This window comes from Mobula hypostoma, chromosome 15 (assembly GCF_963921235.1).
Source record: "Mobula hypostoma chromosome 15, sMobHyp1.1, whole genome shotgun sequence".
NCBI lineage: Eukaryota > Metazoa > Chordata > Chondrichthyes > Myliobatiformes > Myliobatidae > Mobula > Mobula hypostoma.
Genome location: NC_086111.1, coordinates 72,374,802 through 72,396,198, shown reverse-complemented (window position 1 = coordinate 72,396,198; position 21,397 = coordinate 72,374,802). Strand labels below are relative to the sequence as shown.

The window sequence follows — 21,397 nt, the reverse complement described above, 5'->3', positions numbered from 1 at the left end:
AAAAAACAAGAAACTGGGGGCCATAGGACTTTCTGTATAAGTTCCAAGTTTTAAAGAAATATTACTAATAAAAAGAAATAAATATATTTAGCTTAATTGGAACCCTGAATGAAATGAATGGGAAAATATGGTAGATGGAGCAAATGAGGCAGCAAAAGAGCTTAGCCTGTGGGTGAGGGGAGCACGGCACGTCGATCTCTGCTCCTGCTCGACCGCGCACAGATCACCATTCACATGCTGCAAGGCAGCCAGCTGAGCCCCGATCCTCATCCACCCTCCAATCACTCATTAAACAGTGGCAGGGTGTGACGCAGCATGACACCCTACAACACGCTCCAGCAGCAAGTGATTATGGCAACTCTGTTTTAGATAATTACGTGTTAGAAGTTGCCAGGTTTTCCATATCAAAATCCTTATCAGAAGGGGGTTAATATGGCCTGTTTTTGTATTAAAACAGTTATGAGTATCATGAACAAATTGAAGAATGGGCGGGGTTGTCTTCAGCAAGGCCAATCAATGAGTATGCAGCAGGAAGCTGGTTCAGTTTGCCTGCTACTGACCCATGGGTGTTATAATACTTTAAAAATGTGACACGAGGGCTTCTGTTACTGCAGTGGAGTCATCTTCCAGAAACTTCTAAACTGCTAAATGATGGTGATCTCCAATTATTTTTAACTAAGTTGCAACCAGATATGCAAAAACCCACTAGTTTGCATCAGGTGCAAAGATCTCACTAGTTTAACGTTCAAAGTTGAAAGTAAACTTATCATCGAAGTACATATACAGCCCTGGGATTCATTTTCTTGCGGGCACACTCAATAAATCCATACTAGAATGACAACCATAATAGAATCAATGAAAGACCCACACCAGCTTGGGTGATCAACTAGTTTGCAAAAAAAAGTAAGAAAGAAAAAATAATAATAAAACATAAATGAGTAAAAAATATCAAGAGCATGAGATGAAGAGTCTTTGAAAGTGAGTCAAGCCCATTGGTTGTGGGAACATTTCAATGATGGGACAAGAGAAGTTGAGGTGAAGTTATTCGCTTTGGTTCAAAAGTCTGATGGTTGAGAGGTAATAACTTCCTGAACCTGGTGTTGCGATCCTGAGATTTCTGTACCTTCTTCCCAATGGCAGCAGCAAGAAGAGAGCATGTCCTTGGTGCTGGAGGTCCCAGATGACAGATGCTGCTTTCTTGCGACAGTGCTCCATGTAAATCTGCTCAATGGTGGGGAGGGCTTTACCTGCGATGGGCTGGGCTGTGTCCACTACTTTCAATAAAATTTGCCATTCAAGGGCATTGGTGTTTCCATATCAGGCTGTGATGCAGCCAGTCAATATACACGCCACCATATCTATAGTTGTCAAAGTCTTAGATGTCATGCCAAATCTTTGCAGACTCCTGAGGAAGTAGAGGAGCTGGCATGTTTTCTTTGTAATTGCACTGAAGTGCTGGGCCCAAGACAGGTCCTGTGAAATGATCCACTGAGTAATTTAAAGTTGCTGACCCTCTCCACCTCTGATCCTCCAATGGGAATCAAATACCCAAAGAAACAATATCAAGCTCTTTTTTGTTGCTGGTTGGAGGAACATTATATATACCCAGTTCAGAGCTTTGAAATAGTTTTATTTTTCATATACACTTGGGACATTATATATTTAACATATAATAATACCTATAACCTGTTAAGACACAGATTGAGAGCTTATTAGAATTAAATAAAAACTTTAGCAACAAACGTAGACGATGGAGGGTGGGGGCCAGAGAGGTAAATGAAAGTCGCAAGAGGGCCATGAGCAGAAAGAGTTTGAGAACTGCAGTCACAGAGCAATAACACATGGATACGGGCCCTTCGGCACAACCAGCTTATGTTGACCACAGTGCCCACCCAATTTCCTGTGTTTGGAAGCCCCATCCCTACGTGCACCTGTACAAATTCTTTGTAAATGATACCATTGTACCTGCCTCAACCACTTCCTCTGGCAGCTTGTTCCATACACTCACTACCCTCTGGGTGAAAAAGGTCCCTCTTAAATATTTCCCCTCTCATCTGAAACCTGTGTCCCTTAGCTTTGGATTGCCCCTACCAGCGGAAAAGATTGTAACCATCCACTTTATCTATGCCTCTCTTAATTTTAAACATTTCTAAAATGTCACCCCTCATTCTCCTGTTAAGTTAAAGTCTGTCCTCAGCCTTATAGGCTCATCAGGCTGGTGTTTATGCTGGTTTCTGTGGCGTGAAGCGACTGAGAGTACGAGACTGCCCCCCGGATAGGACTCCAGTCTATCGCGAGGTTAACCCCCAGCATTTTGCCAGTACCCATTTTCATCTGGGTGGACTGGAGTAGTGTGTGGTTAAGTGCCTTGCTCATGGAACTCACAACCTTCAGATCGCTGGTCCAACACCATAACCACCTGGCCATGCACCACATTCATTCTCCTGTGATTCAAGGAATAAAGACTTAGCCTAGTGAACCTCTTCCAATAACTCAGGCCCTCTGGTCTTGGCATCATCCTTGTCAAACTTTAATCTTCCTCCTGCCCCACACTAGTAACAGCGTCTGAAAATAATGCCTCGGACTCTCCGCCCACACAGCTGACTGGCATTCACAGGTGTTTACAGTGATGTACACACCACCTCAGCTCACAGAGTCACACACCACACAAAATGACCCTTCTTTCACCCATTATCAGTTAGAGTTTTGAGTACACCGTTGCTGATACTGTGACAGGAGCTCAAATCCCTCCAAGGAATCTTCAAAACAACAAAATTAGAGCAACACACACAAATGTTGGAAGAACTCAATAGGTCAGGCAGTATCTATACAGAGGAATAAACAATTGACATTCCAGGTTGAGACCCTTCATCAGGACTGGAAAGGAAGGGGGCATGAGCCAAAACAGGAACACATGGGGAGAGGAAGGACAAGCTAGCACTTGACAAGTGAGATCAGCCGAGGGGGTAAAATGGATGCGTAGGGGAAGAGTGATGAAGTAAGAAGCTGGGAGCTGATAGCTGGAGGAGGTAAGGGGGTGAAGAAGAAGGAATCTGATTGGAGAGGAGAGTAGACCAAGGGAGAAAGGGAGACAGGAGGGATGCCAGAAGAAGGTGATGGGCAGGTGAGAAGAATGAGGGGTAAGAGGGAAACCAGAATGGGGAATGGAAAAAGACAGAAGAGGGCAAGGGAGAGAAATTACCAGAAGTTAGAGAAATCAGAATCAGGTCTATTATCACTGAGATACGTTGGGAAATTTGACTGTAGCACTGTTGAATATCAATGACTGGCAGACGGTGAGGTGGTTGACTCTTGTTAGTTTAATCTCTAGGATATTTCCTGTAGTGGGACAGTCCAGGATCAGACTGTACAGCCTCAAAATAGAAGGATGTCCCCTTAGAACAGAGCTAAGGAGGAATTTCTGTAGCCAGAGGGTGGTGAATCTGTGGAATTCATTGCCACAGATAGCTGTGGAGGCCAAGTCATCGAGTATTTTTAAGGCGGAGGCTGGTAGGTTCTTGATTAGTCAGGATGTCAAAGGTTACAGGGAGAAGGCAGGAGAATAGGGTTGAGAGGGATAGTAAATCTGCCATGATGGAATGGTGAAGTAGACTGAATGGCCTAATTCTGCTCCTATTTTCTTATGGTCCTGATGAAAATTTGCTTGTGGCAGCATTGAACATAAATGACAACTGTCAGACAGAGAGTTGGCTGACTTCTATTAGTTTAAACTATAATGCACCAGTGCTTTCTGAGCCCAGTTCGACCCAAAACCCACGGCCACCAACTTCTGCCCCAGTCATTCATTCAAAATGGTCAGCTGTCTTGCAGTAATCCTCTCCTTTCACTTTCAACAAGTGTCTGGCTAACTGATTCCAGCGCCCGTGATGTGAGGAGCCACACAAAAACACCTCTCCACCAGTAAACCTGAGCAGCTCACTCGGCAGCGAGAACGTACAAATAATGGGCACAGTTATGAGGAATAAATAGCGGTGCAAAGGGCAGACCGATTTTATTAATGCCAGACAAAGATCAAAACCTCCTTAATGCCAGACAGAGACAACGTTAAAGTGGATTTCCCTACAACATAAACAAAAGATTAGGTAGAGAGAAAGTTGAAGGCCCCTTGCCTTTCTTGTTCCTGATGTCACATGAGCTGCGGAGGTAAAGACAGATCCCAACTCCCGATCTAATCTGCTTACAATCTATAGGAGCTTTTCAACATCACTTGGTGAACTCCAGGCTGAGAGAAGACTTGATATTCAAGAGCATTCAACCACACACACACACAAGTCATTTTTACGTTTGCACTACATGTGTAATGAAAGTGGAAAGATTTCTGAAAATAGGGTGTTGTGGTTAAAGCAGCACTTTACAGCACCAGTGATCATCAGCTGGGGTTCAATTCCTGCCACTGTCTGCATGGTATTTGTACATTCTCCCCATGACCACGTGGGTGTGCTCTGAATGCTTCAATTTCCTCCCCCATTCCAAAGACGCACAAATCAGGATAAGTTATGGACATGTTATGATGGCGAAAGAAGCATGCCGACACTTGTGGGCTGCCCCCAGCACATCCTCATATGTGTTAGTCATTGATATAAATGTACACTTCACCGTATGTTTTGATGTTTTGATGTTTGTGTGACAAATAAAGCTAATCTTTCGCTCTTTCCTTCTGAATCTTTCCTGCACACTTTCCAGCTCAGTGACGTTCTTTCTGCTGTGAGGCAAACAGAATCCACTCTCTTCTAAACGACAAAGGTCAGTATGGTAAGGTAGCGTAGCGGTCAACGTAACACGTTCCACTGCCAGTGACGGCGGTTCAGTTCCTGCCCCGTCAATAAAGAGCTTGTACGTTCTTTCCGTGACTGTGTGGGTTTCCTCCCACATTCCAAAGATGTACGGGTTAGGATTAGTAAGTCGAAGATATGCTATATTAGTGTCAGAAGAATGGTGATACTAGTCGGCTGCCCCCAGCACATCCTCGGACTGCGTTGGTCATTGACACAAACAACACATTTCACTGTATGTTTCAATATTTCAATGTACATGTAAGAAATGAAACTAATCTTAAATTTTTAAAGAATATAGAGTGAACTTCTTTATTCACTCATGACTGGGCAATTCTCATCCCAGATATTAGCCTTATGAATCTCTTTTAGATTGTTTCCATTACCACTATAACATTTTTTAAATAAGGGGAACAAAATGACTAAATAGTTGCAACAGACACAAAATGCTGGAGGAACTCAGCAGGCCAGTCAGCGTTGATGGAAAAGGTCTGAGACCCTTCATCAAGACTGAATTGATGGCTTTGTGAGCTAGTTTGCGGACAATACGAAGGTAGGTGGAGGGGCAGGTAGTGCTGAGGAAGCAGAGAATCTGCAGAAGGACTTAGACTAACTGGGAGAATGGGCAAAGAAGTGACAGATGGAATATAGTGTAGGGAACTGTATGGTCATGCACTTTGGTAGAAGGAATTAAGGTGTAGACTATTTTCTAAATACGGTGAAAATTCAGAAATCAGAATTGCAAAGGGACTTGGGAGTCCTTGTGCAGGATTCCCTAAAGGTTAACTTGCAGGTTGAGTTGGTGGTAAGGTAGGCAAATGTAGTGTTAGCATTTATTTTGAGGTAACTAGAATACAAGAGCAAGAATGTAATGCTGAGGCTTTATAGGCCATTGGACAAACCTCATTTGGAGTGTTGTGAGCAGTTTCGAGCCCGTTATCTAGGTAAAGGTGTGCTGGCATTGGAGAGGGTCCAGAGGGTTCACAAGAATGATTTTGGGAATGAAAGGGTTAACATATGACTCTGTACTTGCCGGAGTTTAGAAGAATGGGGGGCAGGGGGATCTCATTGAAACCTATTGGATGTTGAAAGGCCTCAACAGAGTAGATGGAGAGAGGGTGATTCCTATGGTGGGGGAGCCTAAGACCAGAGGACACAGCCTCAGAGTCGAGGGATGTCCCTTTAGAACAGAGATGAGGAGGAATTTCTTTAGCTAGGGTACAGTGAATCTGTGGAACTCATTGGCACAGACGGCTGTGGAGGTCAAATTGGGTATATTTTAGACAGAGGCTGATAGGTTCATGTTTAGTCAGAGAGTTTATGGGGAGAAGGCAAGGAAATGGGGTTGAGAGGGATAATAAGTCAGCCATGATGGTATGATGGCACACACTTGATGGGCTGAATGGTCTAATTCTGCTCCTATGTCTTGAGGTCTAACCACTTCCTTGTTAAACCTTGTGGTTCAGGCACATTAACGTCGAGACCCTTCTGTCTTGATCTCCTCACTGTCTACCTGCGCTTACTGTCTACCCACCCTGTCCTCACTGTCTACCTGCACTGCACTCTCTCTGTAACAGTAGCACCGTATTCCGCACTGTCAACCTGCACTGTCCTCGCTGTCTACCTGTACTGCACTCTCTGTAACAGTAACACTGTATTCTGCACTGTCAACCTGCACTGTCCTCACTGTCTACCTGCACTGCATTCTCTCTGTAACACTGTATCCTGCACTATGTTGCTGTTTTACCTTTTACTACCTCAATACTCTGTGTAATGATCTGATCTGTATGAACAGTATGCAAGACAAGCTTTTCACTGTATTTCAGTCCATGTGATAATAAACCAATTTATTAATCTTTCTCCAGTTACATATTAGTTTATCTTTAGATTCCTCTCATCAAGGTGCACACTAAACTCACAGTTTCTTACAGCAAAATCCATTTTCACTCACACATTCAATATATCTGTATCCAGTTGCTGACTGTTTCAATCAGTAATTGGTTTATTATTGTCACATGTTAAAGTCAAAGTAAATTTATTATCGAAGTACCTATATGCCACCATATACAATCCTGAGATTCATTTTCTTCTGGGCACACTCAGTAAATCCATAACAGAATAATAATCATAACATAACATGAAAGACTGCAGCAACTTGGGAGTTCAACCAGTGTACAAAAACACTACCATGCAAATACAGAAGGAAAGAATTAATAATAATAAATAAATAAGCAATAAATATTGAGAACATTAATGAAGAGTCCTTGAAACTGAGTCAATAGGCTGTAGGAACATTTCAGTGATGGGGCAAGTGAAGTTGAGTTAAGTTATCTCCTTTGGTTCAAGAGCCTGATGGTTGAGGGGTAATAACAGTTCTTGAACCTGGTGGTGTGAGTCCTGAAGCTCCTTATACCTTCTTCCTGACAGCAGCAGCGAGAAGAGAGCATGACCTGGCTGGTGGGGGTTCCTGATGATGGATGCTGCTTTCCTGCAACAATGCTCCGTGTAGGTATCCTTAATGGTTGAAAGAGCTTTACCTGTGATGGACTGGGTCATATTCACTGCTTTTTGTAGGACTTTCCGTTCAAGGGCTTCAGTGTTTCCATTCCAGGCTGTGATGCAGCCAGTCAATACACATCTATAGTTTGTCAAAGTTTTAGATCTCGTACCAAATCTTTGCAAACTCCTTAGGAAGTAGAGGCACTGCTGTACTTTCTACGTCCTGGGCCCAGATAAACTAACACAGAGGAATTTAAAGTTGCTGACCCTCTCCACCTCTGTCCCTCTGATGAGGACCAGCTCATGGGCCTCTGGTTTCTTCCTCCTTAGGTCAATAAACAGCTCCTTGGTCTTGCTGATGCTGCATAGGAGGTTGTTGTTATGGCACCACTCAGCTAGATTTTCAGTCCCAAGTATGGGTATACAGTGAAATGTGCACGACCTAAATAGATCGTAATTAGCTTGTGGTAAGACAAAACAAAAAGCATGAAGAGAATGCAGAATAGAGTGTTACAGAGAAAGTGCAGTGCAGGCAGACAAATAAATTCCAAAGGTCATGACCAGGGTAGATTGAGAGATCAAGAATTCACCTTGAACATCTGAGAGATCTGCTCGATAGTCTGATAACAATGGGTTAGAAGCTGTTCTTCAGCCTTGTCGTACACATCCTCAAGCTTTTGTACCCTCTGCCCAGTGGAAGGGGAGGAGAAGAGAGAATGACCGGGATGGGAGGGGGTCCTTGATTATGTCTACTGCTTTCCTGAGGCAGTGGGACGTGTAGACAGATTCAATGGCGAGGAGGCAAGATGTGCTGAGCTGTGTCCACATCTCTGCAATTTTTTTAAGTCTTGGGCAGAACAATTGCCATAACAAGCTGTGATGCATCTGTATTACTGTCTTCATCGCAACATGCTCTCTTTACCGTCTCATTTATAATTGAGACACAAGGCCACACAAAAAAAAAATTCTGCTACCTAAGATCATGACTGATATGTAACCTAATCTCATACACTCACTCCTGCCACATTTCTACAAAATCCATCAACCTCAGGTTGAAAACTATCAGCATTAGTTGCAACACACATCAAAGTTGCTGGTGAACGCAGCAGGCCAGGCAGCATCTCTAGGAAGAGGTACAGTCGACGTTTCAGGCCGAGACCGCATGAGTTTCAAAGAGTTTCGGATTTCCACCACCCCCTGTACATTTCTTGGCATCATTGATCTGGCTTTAAATATTTAGATTTCCAACAGCTTCCCTCTCTTAACAGAATGAAAACTTTGATTAAATCATCACTAATTATCTAGATTTCAATTAATAAATATTTGTCTGAGAAGTCTCCCTTCAAACCCAAACAGAAGTTTATAAAATTACCAGTGTCAAATCAGATTCAGATTAATTTCATTTATCACATGTACATCGAAACATACAGTGAAATGTGTCACTTGAGTTAACAACTAATACAATCTATGGGTGTACTTGGTAGTGTTGTCACACATTCCGACAATGACACACTCCATAGATAGAGTGGACAGCCAGATTCTACAGGTATGTCTCAGGGTCAAGATGTCTAATACTTGAGGGCATGCACTTGAGGGGAGAGGGGGCAAGATCGAAGGAGATGTGCTGGAAAGATTTTTAACAGAGAGTGGTGGTCCTTGAAATGCACTGCCAGGGCTGGTGGTGGAGGCAGACACAGTGCTGTGCAAAAGTTTTCAGCACATATATATATAGCTAGGGTGCCTAAGACTTTTGCACAGTACTGTGTTTGTCAGCATAAAGTGGAGAGCAAGTTTGTCAGTCTGGCGGGAGCAAAGGATGTTGGGAATGGCGGGAGGGGTGTGGGACAGGTGACAGAGAAGGAGTGCCAGGAGCAGGGGCAGGGTTGGCTCTGGTACAGATACACCCAGCCCTGAGACACCAGGCAAGGTCATTTGATTCCAAACAATTGGTTTATTGATCGCTACAGAATGTCTCTCTGGTGCTTCCCACTCCCTCCCTTCTCGCCTTCTATGATTCCCATCTCCCTGTCCCCTTCCCACTCTCAGTCCACAATAGAGACCCATATCAGAATCAGGTTCATCATCATCACTCACATATGTCATGAAATTTGTTTTCTTCTTGTGTCAGCAGTACAGACAATACATAAAATTACTACAGTACTCTGCACAAGTCTTAGGCACCCTAGCTATATACACACAGTATGTGCCTAAGATGTTTGCAGAGTACTGAATGTGTGGTGATTATAAAGAGGCTAAGGTTAATTAGTTTAGCACCGTATTGTGGGCTGAAGGGCTGGTCCTGTGCTACTCTGTTCAATGTACTTTAATCCTTGGAGTTCAGGAAACATTCTGGTGAACTTAGTGGCTTTCATGCTTAGGTCAATATACTGCATCCATTCTGAGACATGGTTTCCAGAACAGCTCAGTGTCCCAGCACAGTACACACCCTACTTTCTGTACCCGCTAACGGCACTGCGCCAGTGACCTGGGTTCAATTCCTGCTGCTGTCTGCAAGGAGTTTGCATGTCCGCCCCATGACCACCTGGCTTTTGTCCGGGTGCTCTGCTTCCTCACACATTCCAAAGATGTACGTGTTCTGGGTGCAATTGGGCAGTGCAGCTTTGTCAGGCTGGAATGGAATGACTTGCTGTATCTCGAAATAAGATAAACTCACAAGCCTTGTCACACCACCACAGAATCCAGTTCTTCACGATTAATCATTCAAAAATTACTTAACACAGTTTTGCGCATTTGCTCAAAATATTAGCGTCTTTGTGGTTCCTTAAGGTTGTTATAGCTAGAGGAGGTAGTGGGGATAAACTCACACTACCTATTAAATGCTCCCACTGGTGTGCGTATCAAATAGCCTCTGACAACCGAGTCCACCCCCTGGCCTTCATATGTGGTTCAGCTACTAAGCCTGGAGGAACCATTTCTACTGAAGGGTAGAGGCGGGTTACTGGCACCTCAAAACCAGTCACTTTCAGCAAATATGGCTCATTAGCCATAATTGGCAGCTCATTGGGGAGAAGGAAAACTCTGATCTCAAACCTCCACTGCCTTGCAGCTATACCCACTCATGGGGAATGTTTCGGGAGTCAAGTGTCTTTCTCCACTAATACCGCTCACAACGCTGCTGATGCCATTGGCAAATTCTGAGACGTAGCTACATTATTCAATGGAGTTGAGATCCTTGCTGGACAACTCTGGTCACACCCAGCCAGTCCTATACTTAGTCTAGCCTCTGTGGCTCAGCCAATTTCTTAATCAGTAATTCAAGTTCAAGTTCAAATTTAATTGTCATTCATCCATACATGAATACCCTTGAATGTAGTCAAACCAGACTGCGTTATTCTGGGTCCAAGATACAAAACACAGCTCCAACAGTCACACACAGCACAAGGCACAAAAAGCACATATTAGGTAGCCAGTCCATATAAGATATCAGTAAAATACAGTCACACGAAAAAATATAGTCCAAGTCCCCAAGACCATGAATGCTGCAGCAGTCTGCAGTCAAACACAATACAGCTCGTCTTCTGTCGAGTGAATACTGAGGGGGGAGGCCACACGGACTTCACCTTACTGCCTCTGGTACACTGGTGGAGTGCCCAACTCTGACGCCTTCCCCTGGGTGGCTACAAATAGTTGACATTGGGGCTTGGGGCCTAGTCCTTGCTACAACTGAGGGCACACAGCTCCCTCGCTGTTCCCCAATTCACCAATGAATCAAACTTGCAACATTCCACACCACGAACGTCCAACAGGGTCTTCCGATCACAAGAAAAGCAACTAAGATGATAACTTGCCGTTTTTCTGCACACCTCTCTGTCGCAGGCAGCATCACGGTCCACACCGACTCTGGCTCCTTCAGTTTCTCCGCCAACAAGCAACTCACTGATGGGATAGACCTGCAGCAGGTCTTTGCAATTGTAAAAACTACATTTAAAAAAGACAACACCACCTTTGGTTGACCCTGCAGAAGCTGCTGTATCCCAGTGCTCCACTGTCTTACCAGAAATAAGATTTGCTTTTAATTCAACAACCTTTCATATTCGCCATCCACCTCTTATGATTCCACATGAATTTCATCCCCTGTCCTTCAAGTTCGATCAGGTCAACTAAGGTTGATCCGCCTTTTCCAATTCCATGCTGACTCATTCAGAACAACTAAAATTCTACAAGATGTTCTTGATCAAAGACTCCAACAATTTTGTAACAATAGACAATAGGGTAACAGATCTGTAATTCTCCTCTCCACTTTGTTAATGCATGACAAAGAACAACTTTCTAACCTAACCAAGGGCTTCCTGAATCAGAACGGAGGAACTAGGAGCAGGAATTGCCTCATCGAGCCTGCTCTGCCATCAATAAAACCATGGCTGATCTGACTGTGGCCTCATCTCCACCTACTTGCCTTTTCCCCAGAACACTTAATTCCTCTGCTATTTAAAATCTATCTAACTGTGTCTTAAATATATTTACAGAGGCAGCCTCATTAAACATATTTAAGACTATTTGGGCCAAAGGGCCTTTACTCCATGTTGTGTGCCTCCGTGCCTACTGGGACAGGCTCAGTAGAACAGCGGTCCCCAACCACCGGGCCGCAAAGCATGTGCTACCAGGCCGCGAGGAAACGATATGAGTCAGCTGCACCTTTCCTTATTCCCTGTCACACACTGTTGAACTTGAACATAGGGTTGCCAACTGTCCCGTATTAGCCGGGACATCCTGTATTGTGGACTAAATTGGTTTGTCCCATACGGGACCGCCCTTGTCCATTATTTCCCCTGCTAAGGTTCCCAGACCCAAAAAATAACCTACCAAATCATACTAAATAACACATAAAACTGAAAATAACACTAACATATAGTAAAAGCAGGAATGATATGATAAATACACAGCCTGTATAAAGTAGAAATAATGTATATACAGTGTAGTGGGAAAGATGAAGGCAAAACCGATTTGTGGGAAAAAAAATCGGCACGTACGCGCATGTGCACATCACATGCGCACACAAGTGCCCGCACAGGGCTTCATGGTCATGGTAGTCTTTCCGGGGGTAAAGTGTCCCGGGATTTGACTGCTACTTTTATCCCTTATTTGGGAGAGAGAAAGTTGGCAACGCTAACTGTAAAAGACATGTTGAGGTGAGTTTAACCCTACTTGAACACTGCCGGCCCCCTCTCCACCCCCCCGGTCGGCCGGTCCACAAGAATATTGTCAATATTAAATCGATCCGCGGTGCAAAAAAGGTTGGGGACTCCTGCAGTAGAACATACCATACAATTGGAAGCAAAAGTATTCCAGGACATTCCAGAGGATAAAAAGGCTGCATTGAGATATTTTTCTTTTCTCTCTCCCAATCCATGACCTTTCTTTCTGGTCACTCCTTTTTTGTTACTGTTCTGTGCAATTTTGATCGAGGCAGACTGGCGCTGTGGCCTGCAGATAGCAAGCAGTGTGGCATTGGATTGAACTGAACTGAATATGCCTGGACTCTTTCAATGTCTTTGCAATCTTTGTAATTTGGTGTTTTGTACTGTGTTTTTTTTTGTCGATTGTGCGATTTGTTCTTTTTTTTGTGCGTGGGGGCGGGTTTGATGTTCTTTAAATGGGTTTTATAGTTTTGCCTGTTTCGTGTCTGTCTGTGGGGAAAACAAATCTCGGGGTTGTATACTGCACAAATACTTTGATAATACATGCACTTTGACTTTGATTCCTTTCTCTGCTTCTTCCCCTCTTTTCCTTTACAGAATACGTTACCCCTTAAGCACAGATTTCTTCAATGTACAGTGTAGTTGTAATGAGGGCACCTGGCATCTTCATCATCAAAGCAGCATCCATCAGCAAGGACCCCCACCATCCAGGCCGTGCTCTCTTCTCGCTGCTGCCATCGGGAAGGAGGTACAGGAGCCTCAGGACTCACACCACCAGGCTCAGGAACAGTTATTACCCCTCGACCATCAGGATCTGAACTGATTCCACGACCTACAGGCTCACTTTCACGGACACAACTCATATTTTCAGTGTTATTTACTTCTTTATTGAGATACAGCACAGAATAGTCCCTTCCAGTTCTTCCAGCAGCAGCACCTAGCAAGCCCTCAATTTAATCCTACCAACCAGTACGTCTTTGGAGGAACTCCCCGCAGTCACAGAGAGAACGTACGAACTCCTTACAGACAGTGGCAGGAATTGAACCCAGGTCGCTGGTGCCATAAAGCTTTGTGCTAACCACTATGCTAACGTGACACCCCCTTGCACAATTTACCAACATGCATTGGTTACTTGTCAGTCTTTCTGTACGTACAGTATTTCATACATTCTATCTTTTCTGGTAAATGCCTGCAAGAAAATGAATCTCAAGGTAGGATATTGTAACAAAATGTTGGATTAGGGTGTAGAATTGTTATTTTTCTTTTTGCTTTACTTTCACACTGCTTGCTCATATTTTTATATTATCATCTATATTCATCAAATGGTTCAGTGAATTTTCAAATAATAATGGCACAGTTATTTCTGCTTTTTCCAGAAACTTCTTAGTTCCCGGTAGCAGGTGTCAGGCCTCTTGCATCTGGCTATCTTAAAGGTTAATAGTTATCACTGGAATTTGCTGTTATCTCTAGTCTGGTAAGAGGTGATCACGACTACTTTTCAGTCTGGTCTTTCTTTGTTCTCTTGACACTTCTTTACTCTTCTAACATTTAATAAAACGATTGTAAGCTACAAGTTTTATGCCTCATTCTTGACCTTCAAAGAACCTTTGGATCGGAAAAACATCAGAATCAAGCAACATACAAATATATGCTCATAACAAATATACTTTGATTTTGACTTTACATAATGCAGTACTAGCTTCAATTATACCAACAACTACAGTACATACGATCCATGGTTGAAATCTTTAAATATTAACATCTTTTACCAAATAAGGTATCAGGACACTGTACTGCCAGCACTTGGGAAACTGAAGCCTGTGAACTGGAAAGGGATTTAGAAAGAAAGGCAGACAGATTAGAAAAGGGAAAAAAAAGTGGAGACAGGGAGAAATGAACAATTCAACACAAAGTAAAAAAGAATGAAAAAGTGAACAAGAAAGACAAGAAAAAGGAGGCCACCCTGTGAAGATCACATTGAAGTTAAATGGGCTTTCACAGGAACTAGTTTCTTATTCAGATCCTCATTCCTGCTGTGGGCTTGGATTTACAGTAATTGCCTCATACACTTGTGTAAACATTGTTGGAAAAGCTGAGTCAAATATCCAGTTCATAACTAAAATTCTTTTTCTTAATGTTTGCTAACCTTTAATTGGCCTTTATCACAAAGGAATCAGAATTTTTGGTACATTTTTACCTCCTTCCACTCCCCCCCCCCCACTCTCCGCTTTCCACAGGGATCACTCCTTCCGTAATTCCTTTGTCTATTCGTCACTACCCACTAATCTTCCTCCTGGCATTTGTCTCCCGAAGTGGCCAAAGTGCTACAGCTGGCCATTCACCTCCTCTCCCAGCTGCAATCAGGGCCCCAAACAGCCCTTCTGGGTGAGGAAACACTTCACATGAATATCTTTTAGGGTCATCTACCGTATCTGGTGCTCCTGGTGCAGTCTCCTCTACATTGGTGAGACCTGATGTAGGTTTGTTGAGCACCTTAACTCCATCACAAAAAGTGGAATTTTCTGGTGACCAACCATTTCGATTCCTATCCCCCTTCCTGTTCTGACATGTCAGTCCACGGCCTTCCCTTCTATCATGATGAGACCACATTCAGGTTGGAGGAGAAACACTTCATATTATATCTAGATAGCCTCCAACCTGATGGCATGAACATTGATTTCTCCAACTTCCAGTAATTTCCCCTTCCTTCCCCTTCCCTCTTCTTCATTTCCCCACTCTGGCCTCTTACCTCTTCTCCTCACTTGCCTGTCACGTCCCCCTAATTCCCCTTCTCCTTCTTTTGCTCTCATTAGCGACTCTCCCATCAAATTCCTTCTTCTCCAACACTTTGCCTTTTCCGCTTATCACTTCCCAGCTTCTCTCTTCAATCCATCCTCCCCCGCCACCTAGCTTCACCTACTACCTTCCAGCTTGACCTCCTCCTCTTCCCTCCATCTTCTAATTCTGGCTTCTGCACCCCTTCCTTTCCAGTCCTGATGAGGGGTTTTGGCATGAAATGCCAACTGTTTATTCATTTCCATAGATGCTGCCTGACCTGCTGAGTTCCTCCAGCATTTTGTGTGTGTTGCTCTGAATTTTAGGAACAACTTCTTCCTCTCTGTCTGAACGGACAATGAACCGACGAACGCTACCTCCATATTCTTGCTCTCTTTTTGCACTACCTACTTAATTTTTAAAATAGATGTTTCTTATTGCAGTTTATAGTATGCAGTATTTTGTGTGTGGCAGTGTACTGCAGCCCCAAAACAAGTTTCACAACATCTCAAAGTTCAAAGTGTAAAGTAAGTTTTATTATCAAAGTACATACAGGTCACCAAACACAACCCTGAGATTCATTTTCTTGTGGGCATACTCAAATCCATAATAGAGCAATAACTATAATAGAATCAATTGAAGACCACACCAACTTTAGCATTCAACCACTGTCCAAAAGACAACAAGCTGCAAATACAAAAAGAAAGCAAAAATAATGAATAAATAAATAAGCAATAAATATCAAGAACATGAGAAAGTGAGTCCATAGCTTGTGGGAACATTTCAATGATGGGGCAAGTGAAGTTGAGTGAAGTTACACACCGAAGGGTCTTGGCCTGAAACGTCGACTGTACCTCTTCCTAGAGATGCTGCCTGGCCTGCTGCGTTCACCAGCAACTTTGATGTGTGTTGCTTGAATTTCCAGCATCTGCAGAATTCCTCGTGTTTGAGTGAAGTTATCTCCTTTGGTTTAAGAACTGAATGGTTGAGGGGTAATAACTGTTCCTGAACCTGGTGATGTGAGTCCTGAGGCTCCTGTATCTTCTTCCTGATGGCGGCAGCGAGAAGAGAGCATGGGCTGGGTGGTGGGGGTGCTTGATAATGGATGCTGCTTTCCTGTGACAACATTTCGTGCAGATGTGCACACAGGGGGTGGGGGGCTTTACCCATGGTAGACTGGGCTGGTCCACAGGCTTTGTGATAATAATCCTGATCCTGATCCTGAGTATCAGAGTGATGTCAGACTCAGAATCAGAATCACATTTATTATCACTGGCACGAGTGGTGAAATCCGTTAACGTAATAGCAGCAGTGCAATGGGATACATGATAATGTAGAAACAAAAAAAGTAAATCAACTACAGTGTATGTATATATATATATGTATTAAATAATTTGATTAAACATAGTGCAAAACATAAATAATATATATAGAAAAAAGTGAGGTAATGTTCATGGGTTCAATGTCCATTTAGGAATCGGATGGCAGAGGGGAAGAAGCTGTTCCTGAATCGCTGAGTGTGTACCTTCACGCTTCTGTACCTCCTTCCTGATGGTAACAATGAAAAGATATCTCACTTGAATTATAAAGCCTCTAGGAAAGATATCTGGAATATTGTATTTAAGAATGACCTTTCTACTTATGGAACAATATACTTTCAATAAAGGCCCAGCACAAAAAAGAGTTCTGCAGGCTACTTCCTGGTGTGGACGGGAAGAGAGTAAACAGAATGGGTCAGTGCTCCCCAGAGATGAGAACAGCGAGAGGCGACCTCGTTGAAGCAAACATAAGTCTATGACAAGAGACTGCCGATGCTGGAATCCGGGGCAACAAGCAACTTGCAGGAGGGTCTGAAGATCGAGCAGCATCTGGAAATGGGCAAAGGAAATGCCAAAGAAAGGAATTGCCAAAACACCTACGATTCCTCACCACCCACCCCCGCCCCTTCCCATCTCTCCAGGGTGCTGCCTGGATTAGAGAGCATGACTTATGAGGACAGGCTGAGTGAGCTAGGGCTTTTCTCTTTAAGCGAAGGAGGATTACAGGTGACTTGATAGAGGTGTACAAGACAATAAGGGGCATCGATCAAGTGGAGAGCCAGATACTTTCACCGAGGGCAGAAGTGGCTAATACGAGGGGTCACAATTTTAAGGAGATTGGAGAAACAAGTAGGGGGCATGTCAGATGTAGGTTTTTTTACACAGAGATTGATGGGTGTGTGGAACGCTCTGTGAGGGGTCTGTGGAACGCTCTGTGAGGACTGTGTGGAACGCTCTGTGATGGGTCTGTGGAACGCTCTGTGAGGGGTCTGGGGAACGCTCTGTGAGGAGTGTTTGGAACGCTCTGTGAGGGGTGTGTGGAACGCTCTGTGAGGGGCGTGTGGAACGCTCAGTGATGGGCGTGTGGAACGCTCTGTGATGGGTCTGTGGAACGCTCTGTGAGGGGTCTGGGGAACGCTCTGTGAGGAGTGTGTGGAACGCTCTGTGAGGGGTCTGTGGAACGCTCTGTGAGGGGTGTGTGGAACGCTCTGTGAGGGGCGTGTGGAACGCTCTGTGATGGGTGTGTGGAACGCTCTGTGATGGGTGTGTGGAACGCTCTGTGATGGGTGTGTGGAGGGTCTGTGATCGGTCTGTGGAACGCTCTGTGAGTGGCGTGTGGAATGCTCTGTGAGGGGTCTGTGGAACGCTCTGTGATGGGCGTGTGGAACGCTCTGTGATCGGTCTGGGGAACGCTCTGTGAGGGGTGTGTGGAACGCTCTGTGAGGGGTCTGTGGAACGCTCTGTGAGGGGTGTGTGGAATGCTCTGTGAGGGGTGTGTGGAACGCTCTGTGAGTGGTGTGTGGAACGCTCTGTGAGGGGTCTGTGGAACGCTCTGTGAGGGGTCTGTGGAACGCTCTGTGATGGGCGTGTGGAACGCTCTGTGAGATGTGTGTGGAACGCTCTGTGATGGGTGAGTGGAACGCTCTGTGATGAGTGTGTGTGGAACGCTCTGTGAGGGGAGTGTGGACCGCTCTGTGAGGGGTCTGTGGAACGCTCTGTGATGGGCGTGTGGAACGCTCTGTGATGGGTCTGTGGAACGCTCTGTGATGGGCGTGTGGAACGCTCTGAGATGGGTGTGTGGAACGCTCTGTGAGTGGCGTGTGGAACGCTCTGAGATGGGTGTGTGGAACGCTCTGTGATGGGTGTGTGGAACGCTCTGTGATGGGTGTGTGGAATGCTCTGTGAGGGGTGTGTGGAACGCTCTGTGATGGGTCTGTGGAACGCTCTGTGAGGGGTGTGTGGACCGCTCTGTGAGGGGTGTGTGGAATGCTCTGTGAGTGGTGTGTGGACCGCTCTGTGATGGGTGTGTTGAACGCTCTGTGAGGGGTGTGTGGAATGCTCTGTGATGGGTCTGTGGAACACTGTGAGGGGTGTGTGGAACGCTCTGTGATAGGTCTGTGGAACGCTCCGTGAGGGGCGTGTGGAACGCTCTGTGATGGGTGTGTGGAACGCTCTGTGATGGGCGTGTGGAACGCTGTGTGAGGGGCGTGTGGAACGCTCTGTGAGTGGTGTGTGGAACGCTCTGTGAATGGTGTGTGGAACGCTCTGTGATTGGGCGTGTGGAACGCTCTGTGAGTGGCGTGTGGAACGCTCTGTGATGGGTGTGTGGAACGCTCTGTGAGGGGTGTGTGGAACGCTCTGTGAGTGGTGTGTGGAACGCTCTGTGAGGGGCCTGTGGAACGCTCTGTGATGGGTCTGTGGAACGCTCTGTGAGGGGTGTGTGGAACGCTCTGTGAGTGGTGTGTGGAACGCTCTGTGAGGGGTCTGTGGAACGCTCTGTGATGGGTGTGTGGAACGCTCTGTGAGGGGTCTGTGGAACGCTCTGTGATGGGTGTGTGGAACGCTCTGTGATGGGCGTGTGGAACGCTCTGTGAGGGGCGTGTGGAACGCTCTGTGAGTGGCGTGTGGAACGCTCTGTGAGGGGCGTGTGGAACGCTGTGTGAGTGGCGTGTGGAACGCTCTGTGAGGGGTGTGTGGAATGCTCTGTGAGGGGTGTGTGGAACGCTCTGTGATGGGCGTGTGGAACGCTCTGTGATGGGCGTGTGGAACGCTCTGTGATGGGTCTGTGGAACGCTCTGTGAGGGGTCTGTGGAACGCTCTGTGATGGGTGTGTGGAACGCTCTGTGAGGGGTCTGTGGAATGCTCTGTGAGGGGTGTGTGGCACGCTCTGTGAAGGGTGTGTGGAACGCTCTGTGATGGGTGTGTGGAACGCTCTGTGAGGGGTGTGTGGACCGCTCTGTGAGGGGTGTGTGGACCGCTCTGTGAGGGGTGTGTGGAACGCCTTGTGAGTGGTGTGTGGAACGCTCTGTGAGGGGTCTGTGGAATGCTCTGTGATGGGTGTGTGGAACGCTCTGTGATGGGTGTGTGGAACGCTCTGTGAGGGGTGTGTGGAACGCTCTGTGATGGGTGTGTGGAACGCTCTGTGATGGGTGTGTGGAACTCTCTGTGATGGGTCTGTGGAACGCTCTGTGAGGGGTGTGTGGAACGCTCTGTGATGGGTGTGTGGAACGCTCTGAGATGGGTGTGTGGAACGCTCTGTGATGGGTGTGTGGAACGCTCTGTGAGTGGCGTTTGGAACGCTCTGTGAGTGGCGTGTGGAACGCTCTGTGAGGGGTGTGTGGAACGCTCTGTGATGGGTCTGTGGAACGCTCTGTGAGTGGTGTGTGGAACGCTCTGTGAGGGGTCTGTGGAATGCTCTGTGATGGGTCTGTGGAACGCTCTGTGAGGGGTGTGTGGAACGCTCTGTGATGGGTGTGTGGAACGCTCTGTGAGGGGTGTGTGGAACGCTCTGTGATGGGTGTGTGGAACGCTCTGTGATGGGTGTGTGGAACTCTCTGTGATGGGTCTGTGGAACGCTCTGTGAGGGGTGTGTGGAACGCTCTGTGATGGGTGTGTGGAACGCTCTGAGAGGGGTGTGTGGAACGCTCTGTGATGGGTGTGTGGAACGCTCTGTGAGTGGCGTTTGGAACGCTCTGTGAGTGGCGTGTGGAACGCTCTGTGAGGGGTGTGTGGAACGCTCTGTGATGGGTCTGTGGAACGCTCTGTGAGTGGCGTGTGGAACGCTCTGTGATGGGTCTGTGGAACGCTCTGTGACGGGTCTGTGGAACGCTCTGTGACGGGTCTGTGGAACGCTCTGTGATGGGTCTGTGGAACGCTCTGTGAGTGGTGTGTGGAACGCTCTGTGATGGGTGTGTGGAATGCTCTGTGAGTGGTGTGTGGAACGCTCTGTGATGGGTCTGTGGAACGCTCTGTGAGGGGTGTGTGGAACGCTCTGTGATGGGTGTGTGGAACGCTCTGTGAGGGGTGTGTGGCACGCTCTGTGAGGGGTGTGTGGAACGCTCTGTGATGGGTGTGTGGAACGCTCTGTGAGTGGTGTGTGGAACGCTCTGTGATGGGTGTGTGGAACGCTCTGTGAAGGGTGTGTGGAACGCTCTGTGAGTGGTGTGTGGAACGCTCTGTGAAGGGTGTGTGGAACGCTCTGTGAGGGGTGATGGTAGAGGCAGATACATTCAGTACGTTTAAAAGACTCTCAGAAAGGCACATGGACGAAAGAAAAATGAACGTCTTTGTGGGAGGGAAGGGTGAGATTTGATCTTAGAGTAGGTCAATGGGTCAGCCCAATATCATGGGCCTGTACTGTGCTGTTCTGTTGTATGTTTTGTGTACTGTAATTCATGCTTGAAAGCTGGACAGGTCTTTCTGTGAGGAGCTGTGCACAGCTTCATTTGCAGAGGATTATGCACAGGATTGGAAAAAACTGCTGATGGTTGTCGGTTCATTATGGACAGCCTGCTCACCATGTACAACTCTCAAGAAGGTAGCATCCAACATTAAGGACACTCAAACACGAGGAATTCTGCAGATGCTGGAAATTCAAGCAACACACATCAAAGTTGCTGGTGAACGCAGCTGGCCAGGCAGCATCTCTAGGAAGAGGTACAGTCGATATTTCAGGCCGATATCCTTCGTCAGGACTAAGTGAAGGAAGAGCTAGTAAGAGATTTAAAAGTGGGAGTGGGAGGGGGAGATCCGAAATGATAGGAGAAGACAGGAGGGGGAGGGATGGAGCTAAGAGCTGGACAGTTAATTGGCAAAAGGGATATGAGAGGAGCAGGGGACAGGAGGCCCAGGG

At 46.0% G+C, this 21,397-nt stretch overlaps 1 protein-coding gene across 2 annotated transcripts in view; it reads right to left on the bottom strand.

Moving 5' to 3' along the window:
- eefsec (eukaryotic elongation factor, selenocysteine-tRNA-specific) overlaps positions 1–21,397 on the bottom strand; it is a 496,741-nt gene that overhangs the window by 178,479 nt on the left and 296,865 nt on the right. The gene's annotated exons all lie outside the window — the stretch shown is intronic.